This window comes from Triturus cristatus, chromosome 5_1, assembly GCF_964204655.1.
Source record: "Triturus cristatus chromosome 5_1, aTriCri1.1, whole genome shotgun sequence".
NCBI classification, from domain to species: Eukaryota; Metazoa; Chordata; class Amphibia; order Caudata; family Salamandridae; genus Triturus; species Triturus cristatus.
In genome coordinates, this window is record NC_140587.1 from 814,632,654 (window position 1) to 814,645,796 (window position 13,143).

Sequence of the window (13,143 nt, forward strand, 5' to 3'; positions counted from 1 at the left end):
CTTTCCCGCGAACAGTCTGTCCTACTACAGAATTATGACATACGTTAACAAAGTAGCAATTCCCTCTACTTTATCCTTGTAGCAAGCTCAGAGAACACCCGTTACCTTTCCAGTGATAAGCGTTATCGGAATGCCATTTGGACTCCTGGTACTTAAGACCAAAATTTCACAGATGACCTTCGCTATCATAAACACTTCTCTCCCACAGAAAATGTATCTAATGGCAACACACGACGATGTCACCGAATCGAACCCAGACAATGCGTCGTGCAATTTCAATCGTTACACGTTTCTCCCTGTGTACCTACAGGGCAACAACAATTCCGTCTTTCCCGAGAGCAGCGCTTACCTCTGCTCTACTACAGAACCGTTACAAACTGCGACTTCCTACATCCCAGAAGCCGTGCAAACAACATAGAACTCGACGCGACTCAACATAGAGTGTTAATACATATACCAATATCAATCAATAATCAATAAGCAATGTACAAGCTATATTCACCAAACCAAAACAATAACAACCATCATCCTACTACCAGTATAACTGCTGCAGCGTGGAATATCTAATTCCTCCTTCGTCACGGACCAAATATCGCAATAACACATTCACTCAAATACATTCATTGGTGGGGCCCATAACACCAACACTCACACTTCATTGATCTGTTTCCCTAGAGGTATAAGTTTCCAAACGCTGACATGAAAGGAATATCTTTTCACCTAAACCCCAATATACATTGATTGCCTTTATTTGCTTCAAATCTCGTGATATTCCCCTCATTTGGCGATGAATCAGTTAATTGATTTTGTAATTTGAAGTAATTCAATTCTTTATTTATGCTCTTCTCTTAATCTAATTTCTTCAAATAATCAACACAACACATTTGTCTATTAATCAAAGCATCGTTTATCTAATTAAATTGCAAATTGTTAGAAAATCATCGTCCAAACCGCAGAACATCAGATTTACCTAATCTGGCTATTAGTCGTCCTCTAAGTCAGTCAAGTTGTGGAAAATCTTTAAATTCATCAAAGTCAGGCCGCAATTCAGTCTCTCAAAGATTCAGGATAACAGCTGTCCAGCAGTGTCACCGTCCTCTCCGTCAGCATAACATCAGGAAATTCGCAGCAAGACAAATCGAACGACAAGCTTTTTCCTCACCATTCTACCGTCTTTTTATAATGATTTTAATGTCAAAATGTATCAAGAATGAGTTTTAGACATTCCTCATTGGTGGATTTGGGGTCACTCGGTAAAGTTCTCACATAGTCCGTAAGATGAAGTCATCGCACTTGCTGGTTCGAGTTTTAAAGACAGTCCTTTGTTTCGTGATTTTGCCGAAGCTCCCAGGGTGTCCTTGGTGGGTACATCTTGCCTGGGGTCAGGACGAGGCCATTGTTGCTGGCGGTGACGCATGCGCACTTCACCCAAAACCTCGTGAGACAGCAGCAGTCGCGTCGTACGTCTCAGTCAGCCATATTTATGAAGGCCCAAATGGTCAACTTAAGCAAAACAAACACAAAAACGTAATTAAAACATGGAAATGGCTAATAAAATGTTAAACCCTCACTAATTCCCCTATGTGTAAGTAATTATCTAGCATAATAGCAACATTCAAAGCGTTTATTTTCACCCAGTGATGTCATCTGGTGCAACTTACAATTACATCACAAAAGCAACATATATCATGCAATATTCTAATTTTCTACCATTAGTATGCGTACATATATTAGTATAAAATTAGTTTAGCCATGCAAAATGCAAATCCCACGTGTAATTCTTTTGTTAATATAATTGGTGAGTTTTCACTTCAAACGAATTAATAATATTACTATTAGTTGATTATTCAGATTAATGTAAACATGCAGAATGGGGGGTATACAAAATTTTATACTACCCACTCCAGCACTACTTGGAAGAAAATGTTGTGGCAATCATTACAGGACCCAGGAACTGTGTCCCTACGTTGCAGAAACTTTTTTACCCCCGGAGACCAAATGTTAAAAAAAAAAAAAAAAAAAAAAAAAAAAAACATTGGGGCCCCAGTACTGCGGTACTCCTGCTGGATCCAGCACTGCCCTCCTGTGATGTACTTCAGAACTCCTGCCAGTGATGCCACACAAGCTTCACAGTACAGCGGTACCTGCGAAAAATGTTTAAAAAAATTATTCAAAAAATAAAACAGACGGTGGGTTTGGTATACTGGGGGCATTCACGGTGTAGTTGGCCACCGAGGCTGCACTCTGGCCAGGCCTTGCGGCCAACCCCTGCTGCACATGGCCGAACCTGTATGTAGCAGGGGGTTGTCTGCCAGCAGAGACCTGGGCACATACCAGACCCTGCCACCAACCTGTCACTGCGCAGGGCCGAAGGCTGTGTACAGTAGGGAAGTTGGTTGTATAAGATTAAAACCCCCAGAAATTTACTGATGAAAAAACAAAGGTTAAAATTAATGTATACTTGCGTATGGCAATAAAATCGTATGTTACAAAAAAAAACTCAGCAACTCACAGAAAGAATAAACCAAGTTTAAAATGACTGTGTAGTTAGGTGTTGAAATGAGGTAAAAACTAACATAAAAAAACTGAAATTATAGTTTACTGAGCTGACTAGAACTTGCACCCCATCATGCACTGCTTGTTGTAAATGCTCACCTGTTGTTTCCGCAGGAGTGAGATGCAAGGTCTGATGCTGGGTCCCAACTTCCCACACCCACCGGAGCTAGCCCAACAATGTCAAAGCCAGCACAGGGGGAATGGGGGAAGAGGGGAAACAAAACAAGGAAAGGGGAAAGGAGATGAGTCACTATCGTAGGTCTTTCACTGATATTCTGCTAGAACGAGTTGTATGCAATTCCTGCATAGAAACAAGATATAAGTGTTACCATGTATACACGTGTTGAGCCCATTTACCCACCCCTAATGTTATTCCCTCTAATTATAATTATCTGGGTAGAGCCCCTCTTCCCTAGGACAGTATATAGGAAAGCAGAAAACAGATATAGGTTGATATATCTAGAAATGGAAAAACCCAAACTTATTAGATAATATACTCAGTTTAACAGCTTAATATATGTGGAAATAAGTAGTGTGATTGACCTCAAAACATATCAAGATAAAAAATCCAAGCAAGCCCTTTTAATTCATATCCAACATATATTAGGAAAAACATAAAACATATTTTCCCATATTGGATAAGCAAAGAAAATACTAATATATGTATATTTTGTCTTTTCAGTCATCAAGCAAAGGTGTACCTTGGGTATACCTTGGTCCTGAAAACAATGATTGACTAGGCTGCAACTAAGAGTGTAATGCTGTGGTGTATGATTGCTACTATTGTGCAGAACCAGAAAAGTTTTGTGCTAAATGTTATGAAGAAAAATATTAAAATAGGTTTATCAAAAAAACGTGAGGTTGTTAGCAGTATATATGGCAAGGGCACAAGTTATAATTACTTCACGGGGTGAGTTATAGGTACTTCAGTTAACTATAACTAGTGATTTTCATTTTCTTTAGCTTAAAATGTTACGTTCTATGTGTCAGTTTTGCCAACCTATACTATTACTTTAACCTTTGTTTTTTTCAGTTAATTTAGGTTTTTTTCCTACCATACCTAACTACAACTGTCGCTTTTACCTTTCTTTATTCCAGTGAATTTCTAGGGCTTTGTTAAATGTAGAGCCACCAAAATATATAAAAGGCAGACCTATTGGCTTTGATAAGCGTTGACTACATCAACATACAAGACAAGCCTATTGACTTTGTCAAAAAGTAAGGACATTATTCTAATAACCATCATAAAACAATTAAATAATGTATTTGTAGTTAAAACAACATTAAACTTGTGTGAGTCTTTCTTTTACACTCTCATAGCCACATAATGTAGCCATTTGACTAACAACAAAGGGTCCCTGCATTGTGAAGTCAAACAGTAAGAGCTACAGCTCAGGGAATGTTTAAAAACAGCATCAGGTTTTTCTAGAGTCATGTTATATAGACCCCAGGAAACACAGAGTTAATTTTGGAAAATTATTTCAGTGGGTCTGCTGCATTTCTTGTAGGAAACCATAACACTTACATAACATGCTGTTGGTGCTCCTGCCTAGATCGGGGCATCACAATGAACAGCAATATATGTTAATTAGCCTATCAAGGGAATTATCAGGCACTCTTTGCCAAGAGCAGTGAATAATAAAGTAGCAGCTCCCGCTGCTGATTTATTATTCCTTCCTGTCCTGTTTTAAAAAAAAATATTTTGTGGGTGTCCTGATCCCAACCTAGACACCCACTGCTTGTTTTATTTTATAGGGGCTGTGGGGGGAGCCCCAGGGCTTCAGCGACTTCGCCAGCTCCCCAGCTAGCACACAACATGGGAGTGGGGGGGGGGACCAACCTTACTTTGTCTTTGGTGGGTGCCTTGGACCCACCTGGGCACCTACATCATTTTGTCCAATGGGGGGCCACAGAGTGAGACTTGTGGACCCCGTGACCCCTCCATCTTCCATCATCTTTCCTGCCAGCACACATCCTGGGAGTGGCGGGAGTCGGCTTGAGTAGTTTGCTCCCATCCGGTGGGAGCAGCTTTTGCTTCTGCCAGACAGGAGCAATTCTGATGGTTGAAGTGCTTCCTGAGAGTCATAGAGAATGGGGTCCCCGTAAGTAAGGTGTTAGCAGGGTACCCTGCCGATGGGTCCACAGGGACTTTAGATAGTTCATTGAGGAGGGCTTCACGCCAATCCCTTTAAATATATGTGTCAGGCTTTAGGGAATGGAGTACCTTGGGCCATTAAATGGCTTAGGGAGGGGAGTGTGCACATCTTCTTTACTTTTTAGGTCTCGCGCCTAGGGATGCAGTGCTTAGCACTGCTCGCGCAGCGAGAGTCCTTTTGTCTGGGGTTTCAAAACGGACCCTGGAATTGTACACGCTCGTGCGTGTGTTTTTACTTTTGTGGCCTGCTATTGGCCTTTGTCTGCGTGTTTGTTTTAAAGATAGCACACAATAGGCCAAAGGCGGGCGCGTTGCTCCGCCCATGCCCTATTGGTGTCTAGGCTCGTTCTTGGTTTCTTTTTTTAAAGCTGCACATTCATTATATAACCCTTTACGTCATGCACACGTGCCCTTCCTTTGTCCTAATTCCCGTGCATTGCGGTCGCCTCACTAAGTGGTACCCTGTCACCCCAGCCCCTCTAGACTTTCCACTATTAGCACATGCTTATAGCGGAACACAGACACTTTATTGAATAGTCAACCGCAAATAGGCGGCGTTTACAGTAGCGCGACACAAGGAGGTTAAAGTAGGCATTTCCTCGCAGCCTTTTCTTGTGTGACTTAAATTCGGGTTAATTTCTGTTTTCTAAACAGAAGAGTTTTTTTCACCCACCCATCTCTTCTTGTTAGTGTGAGATTCCAGGCCGGCTGCTGTGGGTTACAAACACTAAATGAAGGAAATCAATGCGTGGCGAATTCCCCTGGGCCAAAGAGTGCCAGAAAGGTTTACTCAGCCACGTCAGGGCCGGGTATTTAAGCAGAGCCGGTCATGTTACACTTTAAATATTATTCTACTGATTTTTCTTATACGAGTGACTCAACGAGATTTTCTGTCGTGACTGGGGAATGATTTTCCGTTGTTCTCTTTTGTGACTGTATAAACAAATAGACCACAACTCTGCTTACAATTTTGCATTGGATTGATTGATTGGAACTCTGCGCACCTCAGGTGTGCACAGCGTGTTTGGGGAGGAGGGCGCGCGAGGGGGTAGCATATCCAATGGCACAGTATTTTAGACACACGTATTCGGTGTCCATCCATTCCAGAAGCATACTATTTAGGCACGGGTAGGCAGCACCAGAGCTAGAGTTCTCACCGATTTATTCCCTTGTATTTAGTTACACCTACCTGGGGTTTCAAACATAGCAGGACAAATAACGTATTTCAGACACTGCAGTGCTAACGGCTGCCAGCCAGGGAAACTGCACAGGAAAGGAGTTTATTAATATGAAAACCACAAAGAGCAATATAAATAATGTATGTACCATTCTACGCAATAGTGCGCATATTTCTGACGAATATGTATGTTTAGGTGTTTTCCCTCTGAATCTTGGACCTGACGCAGTTTGTTTTTGTTGTGCTCTACTGTTTACTGTCTGCAATGTAGATTGTTTTTTTGTCTGGATGATCATCTAATCTCTGAAATGTTGTTTAAATATGTGTGTATGGAGCCAAACAGTTGAGAATACATATCTTCTAATAAATGGCTCTAATGTGTAAGTTGTCTGACTACACACTTAGTGAAATATGTCCAGGCTTGACATACATGTTATCTTTTATTGACTACTGATGCTGTCAGATGTGGGTCTGTGTCCATGTTTTTAAAACCGCGGTGGTGAAACACTCCCACACACATTTTGGATGTGTTTTAGACTCCAAAGTTTTTCCAGTCCAAATATTAATAGCCATTCCTATTTCTACATTGTATCGAGCTGACACATGCAGGTGTGTTCACCTTTGGAATCAACAGAGTGCTAAGAAAGTGAGGGACTGTCAACACAGGAGTTATTCTCCGTGGCATACATGTCAAATTAAAGGCATTTACAAGTGACACATAATTGTGCGTGATTTTCTATGGCCCATATTCTGTTCTATACGCCACTACTTATGGTTTTAGTTATGCATTTTTTATGCAACACAATTTGATTTCTTGACATGTTTATGGTTGTTTGATATGAATGATTGTGTCAGAAGTCAGCCTTTTCTGACAAGTAAGAACTTCTTTAGCGAGTTGAAATCTTTTTATTCACTAGTGATTTTCGAGAAACAGTTTTTCAAATGTCTGCTAATGTGCTATTTCTTACATATGTACTGGAAGGCAGTCTCACCAAGAAAAGCAAACTTGTTCATAAAAAAGAAAAGGGAATACAATGGAATGCTGCAAGATTATAATCTTGTAGTTCGGTGGCATTGCTAAATTATGCAACAGCAATAGCTCAAATTTTAATAATGCGAGACCTATTGCAATGCAAATGCTTGTTTATTTTTACAATGTACCAACACCCCAGGCCCTAGCCCACCCAGCGCTCTTCTGTACAATTTAAAAGAAAATTGTATTTGGCCTGTGGGTGGGGTAGTCTCTCTGACAAGCCCCACCAGGCCTAAGAGGTCATTGTATCCCTTCTGTTAGAAATCTGGTCTCTAGTTGGCAGAGGTATGCACCCTGTCCAAGTAGAGACCAAAATCCTAATCAGCGTAAGTCACAACACAACCTAAGTTCTCCTTTGTTCACCCTCTGGTACCTTGGAACAGAGCAGGCTTGTTTCACTTAGAAGGTAATGTGTAAAATATTTGTGCAATAACTTATACAGTTAGACAGTGAAAACACCACAAAAGACTCCACAACAGTTTTGAAAAATAAAGCATGACTTTATAAATAAAATAAGACCAAAACAACAAAAATCCAATTTGTAGAAGTTAACATTGAATTTTGAAGAGTGCTTAGAAGCAAATAGCGCTAAAAAGGTTACTTTAAGTCACACTGGACTGGAGCAAAGCCAAAGTTCAGGCCGACATCGATGGAGAGCTGGCCGACTACAGGACCCACACAGGTCATGGTGAATAAAGTACCTTTCCTAGTTGCAAGCTGCTACATGCGCCTATCTTCTCCACGCAGTGAAGGTGAGGCGCCAGCTCCGAAGAGTGGCCGGATTCTGCCATGCAGTCAAGAGGATGGGTTGATCTCACGATACACTGTTTATGAGTCGAATTCTGGAGGCAACGCACTGATTCTGAAGGGATGTGCCAATTCTACTCCCGCTACCAGGTCAATGCGCCGGTTCTGCTACAAGCAGACAGGAGATGCATCACCACCTGTGATGCAAGTACCTGGACCACTTCCAGTAAGTCAGGCACAGGAGCAGGGGTAGAGATGGAGACTGAAGCAATAGGAGACAAGCCAACAAGCCCTTGGAGATCACTTGGAAGAAGTCCATCTCTCACTTGGCAGAGTCAGGGATCAGCAATCAGCAGGCCTTCCAGATCAGCAGTCCAGTTGATTCCTTTGAGCCACACAGCAGTTCTACTGACAGAGGTTCAGGCGTAGGTCCAGAAGTGTCCGATTTGCTAGGGTCAGAGACCTAGTACTTATAATCAAATAAGCCTTTGAAGTGGAGGAGATTTCAAAGAATGGCTTTCCACAAGGTTCATTAGCAACAACAGGGGCAGCCCTGTACACCTGAACCAGGGGCAATCAATATGTAGTTCTAACAACGGTTCAAGATATCATGAACACACCAATTTTACAGACAGTCAATAACAACAAATTAAACTCTTAAAAGAAAAAAAAACTGTGTGACAAGACTAAATAGAAGAAAAAGACCCATATGAGAAATATTTGAAAATGATATAAAATGTATTCAATATATAAATAGAAAAAACAATGTAAGACAATACGCTCAGAAACATACACTGGTACATGAAAAATATGTTGTGCAATGCAAAACCAGACAGAAGGGATTACATAGCAGGAGAGGTTCAGGACAAAACTGAAACAACAAGCAAGACGATGCGTCCTTCGTTAGTTACAGCCACATATGCATCGACGGTGTTTCAACCTTTGTATAATTACATGGTCATCATCAGGACAAGAATTTTTATCTGAGCGTCCCAAAGAGACTGGAAAGGGTTTTAGCAAGGTTGGTGAGTAGTTTTATAGCTTAGGTGGAGGCATGTTGAAGGCACCTGTGATTATTGTGTTAATTTGTGCAATTGTTCTGTTTCTCTTGTTCACATTTTCTGAATTAATATTTTTAAATTGTGGGTGTAAAGAGAAAAGAATGTTGTCCAAAAGAAAGATTTGATAAATGGTGATGGAAGATGCCAGAGATCAAGTATATCATTGTGAGGACTGTGGTGTATTATATGGTATTTTAGTGCAAACTTACCTTGTAATACACTCACAAAAACTGTCTCGGGTCTAGTCAGGCTCCTTTGTAAACCTCTAGCTTAACCCTGGGTAGCTGTGGCTTCAAGCAGTAAGGCTTAAACAAAGGAACTAGTGTAACACATTTAGAAGTACCAAACAACAAAATAAGAAAGTCACACACGTAAAAGAAATTGGACACCAGTTTATAAAAATAGATTATATTTTTATAAATTGTTGATACCAAGATGAGTAAAATCCACTGGAGGGTTCCGGAAATATAGATACATCTCTGCTTTTTAGTCCAAGGTGCAAACAAGCAATGGTAACCATAAGTTTTAGAAACTTTTGACAAGTTTGATAGAGTTGTGTTCCGCTACACCAGCCCAAGTGGGGCAACCAAATTTAGCAGGGAGAAGGTAAGGGGATTCCAGTAAGACAGAGCTGGACAGTTATGTGCTCAATGGAGTTTTTCTGATGCTGAGGATGCTGAAAGATGCTCTGGGTGCTGTGCGGTCGACGGGGGTGTCCTTGCGATTATGCCTGGAACCAAAGGTAAGATGGGGCGACTTTGGCCAAAGGGTTTTGTGTCCCTCAAAGTCCTATTTGAGCCAGTAGAAGGCCAGCTGCGGCCGGGCTACCGGTCTCCGTACACAGCGGGTCCAGTGGTATCCTTGCTGAAGGCTGGGTCTGTCTTTGGCAACCAATCTGGACTCTGACAATCCTGGGTCCAGTAGCCTCAGGTGCTACTTTTGGCCATTGAGGATAGGTCCCTTGAATTGCCCAGCAACGGTCAGCAGCGATTTGAAGAAAGTGGCTACTGACTTGCCGGAATGGGCTACTTCAGCTCTGAAGGCTTTGGTGTTCGTTTCAGGGGGTCAGCCAACTGACCCTTGGAGTCCCTTCTTTGATCTGGGGCTTGGGAGTGACTTTTCCATGAGCCAGGTGACACAGGTACAGTCCTTTCTTTGCTATCCCAAATTGCGGCAGGTGCAGTCCAGCAGTCGATGCAGTCTCTCTTGCCAGGTCCAGGGGGTCATCAGGCCAGACCTTCTTCGTTTCTTTCTTCAGTTCCATCGTGATCTGAGGTTCAGGGTGCCATATTTATGGAAGACATTTAAAGGGTAATCAGTTCCTCTCTTATAGCATATATGGCATATACGTGAAAGATATCACTGCATGCCTAGAAATCTCTGTCGCTGGGAGATCTGAATTTCAGATCATGTTGCCCTGACACACCTTTTTAGGGGTGTCATGCTTCATCATTGGGCGCTCCTCGTCGGACCGGCGCTGCAATGTCCAACGGGCCTGGTGGCTACTTTGGCGGAGTTCTTTTGATCTGTAAAACGCCGTATGAGAAGGGTGTATATGGGCAGTCAGTGTTATGTGTAGAGTAACGTGAATGCGTGATTTAAAAAAGGCTCCAGGTCTATAGAAAAACTTTATTCAGAATTAGATCTGGATCTCAGTAAAAACAGTGATGCCACCTACAGGGCTTAAGGTACCAAGGTGGCAAGTGGAGTGTATCAGGTCGACATGTTTCGTGTCATAGAGGCTCCAGGTATGAGCAACACTTCTTCAGGACCTATGGTGTGTAGTGACGCATCCCTGTGTGATACGTCAAACAAAATGAGCCTCCAGAATCGGAAGAGGTAATAGGATCAAAGGGGAATCCCGAATAGGGACATCACCCTTCCTTTCCACCTAAGTCACATGGGAGACATAAGGGGAGGGGGTGGGAGGGGAGGACAAGGGGAAGCGACATAAATAAGTGCACTTCAAAGAAGGCGGGTGCTTCAGAAAGAAGTATAATGTCAGCTTGAAAATATCTGAAATGGTTGTGCTGTAGACCTCCTCACAAACAGGAAGGGTCTTCCAACGGGAATATTAACGGCTAAAAACGTATAGTGAAGATAAAAACTAAAAACTACTAGTAAGTGAATCATATGCATATAGCAAACACCTTAAAAAACAGAAAACAGAAAACAGCCCAGTCAATAGTGATAATCCAAGCTAGGTTATACCACCACACTTCAGGAACACTCAAAGTAAGGTGTAGTTCTTATCTTGATTAAGGCAGCGGGGTAAACAACATGGAGGAAGGGGAGTCAGCCCAATATACTAAAAGGTAGCCAACTAAAATCATAAGAGAAAGGCAAAGATACAACCATTAGTGTAGAGTAAGGGCGTCCGCCAAGAGGAAGTGGGGCAAGGGCTTAGAGTGTGGAAATAGTTCCCAAACTAGGGCAGTGATAATATCCTACTATAGAAAGGATGTCCTTTACTAGGGATAGGAATGCGCTAAAAGAGCGCTGAAAACGGGGCTTAGGTCCCATATTAGAGTACGTCATGACATGTGACGTCGAGCAAAGGTCCAAAGTTGTATTTAATGGGACCCGTAACAGACACATGATAAAGGGAAACTAGCCATAGGTAATAATGTAGTACTATGAGTGTTAAAGGACGCCTAATATTACAAAACTGATCAAATACAGCTCAGGGGTCTGTAAAGAAAGAAACCATTTGTGCGAAAAACGAAACCCGAATGGATCCGGAGTGCTGATATATCAGATATATAGGACCGGCAAAAATATCCCAAGCCGGGCACACGCGCATATCAGAATGCACGCTGCGGGTGCCGTACCATGGATTATGCGGAGGTGCCGTACTAAGAGTTAAAGGTTAGGAAACACTCACCGTCTGAACCGAGGGCAAGCGCTCCTCGTGCCCGGTCTCCGCCGCTTCCACTGTGTGAATGGGCTGCCGGAGCTGCCATTAGTATAGGCAGATGAACGGGAAGCGACCCAGCGTAAGCGGACGCGATGATGATGTTGGGGGCGTGGTTACATGCCATCTTGTCCCCGAGTCACTGCCTGACTATGTAGAGAGTGAGGTCGGGGACGAGGAAAATAACACATCATATGAATCGATGTGTATATTGTCGCGTCGCGTCTTTTCTCAGGACACTACATATATGAAACATTTATTAATGAGGGGTGGCTACATGGGAGACACCAAATAAATTGGTATGCAGTTGGACACAATTGGAGGCAGACTTAAGAGAAGTAATGAGGATGAGTCAGGTATCAGAATGTATGTGTGATGCAAAGGTGTATACAGTGGTTTAAAAATAGGTAATTCATGTGTCATGTAATGTAAAAAGGTTAGTACATGACAGACATGGTTAACACACACTTAATATTTGGTTCCATGCTTGTGTGGAGCCTTATTATGATTTAGTGACCGGTCCGAATCTCGGACCAAGGAATGGCATCGTTCGGACCCTTCTTTTGAGTGGACAGACGGAAAATCCATCTTTGTTCTGTCTCAAACAGTTTACCCGTTGACCAGTTGGTATTGCTTTCAATTATTGTCCATACCATCTCATCTGCCCCATGGGGGTGGGACAGGAAATGGGTGCTCATTTTCGTTGATGATCTACCACAACGTATGTTGCTGCGGTGCTCCATTATCCTGGTTTTGACGGGGCGCGTAGTCATCCCCACATATTGTAGATTGCAAGGACACTTGATAAGGTAGACGCAGTTCTTTGTATTGCAGTTTGTATGTGACCTCTGTACCCAAGTTTTTCCTTCTTCCAGATGGAGTTCCTTGGTAGTCCTGGTAAGGGGGCATACTCCGCACTGTCCACATGGGTAATGTCCCTGCACTGGTGTGGTGTTCCAGAGAGTACCTTGTGTGGTCAGTTGTGCAGTTTTTGGGCGGGTATAGATAAGGATGTCTCGCAGGTTGTTTGTCCGTTTATTCTCAAACCTAGGTAGGGGTAATGACCGTGCACCTGTGGAGAGGATTTTCCAATGTTTGCGGATAATCTTTTGGATGGTATTGGATTCTGGAGTGAACGTCATAACACAGGTGACTACCTCTTCGGGTTTCCTGCTTTGAACTTCCAACAGTGCCTCTCTATTGTTGTTTAATGCTCGCTTTCTTGACTGCTTGATAATGTTCTGTGGGTAGTCCCGAGCCGCCAGATTTTTGCTCAATGTTGTTGCTTCTTTTTTGTAATCCATGGTTGAATCACAGTTTCTGCGAAGGCGCAGAAACTGGCCGAAGGGTAGATTGTTCCTTAGTGCTCTTGGGTGGTGACTCCCATACAGTAGTAGATTATTGCAATCCGTGGGTTTTGTGTAGGTATGTGTTGATAACTTCCTTTCACTAAGGGTGATAGTCAAGTCCAGGAAGTGTATCTCCGTAGAGGATACAGAT

The 13,143-nt window shown here is 42.5% G+C and overlaps 1 long non-coding RNA gene across 1 annotated transcript; it reads right to left on the reverse strand.

The window, feature by feature from the left end:
- Positions 1 to 910: 910 nt before the first annotated feature.
- LOC146831514 (uncharacterized) lies at positions 911 to 11,702 on the reverse strand. The gene is made up of 3 exons (XR_014961306.1): positions 11,614 to 11,702; positions 1,903 to 2,144; positions 911 to 1,503 (listed from the first exon to the last, which is right to left on the reverse strand). It is a non-coding gene; the product is annotated as an uncharacterized LOC146831514 (long non-coding RNA).
- Positions 11,703 to 13,143: the final 1,441 nt, after the last annotated feature.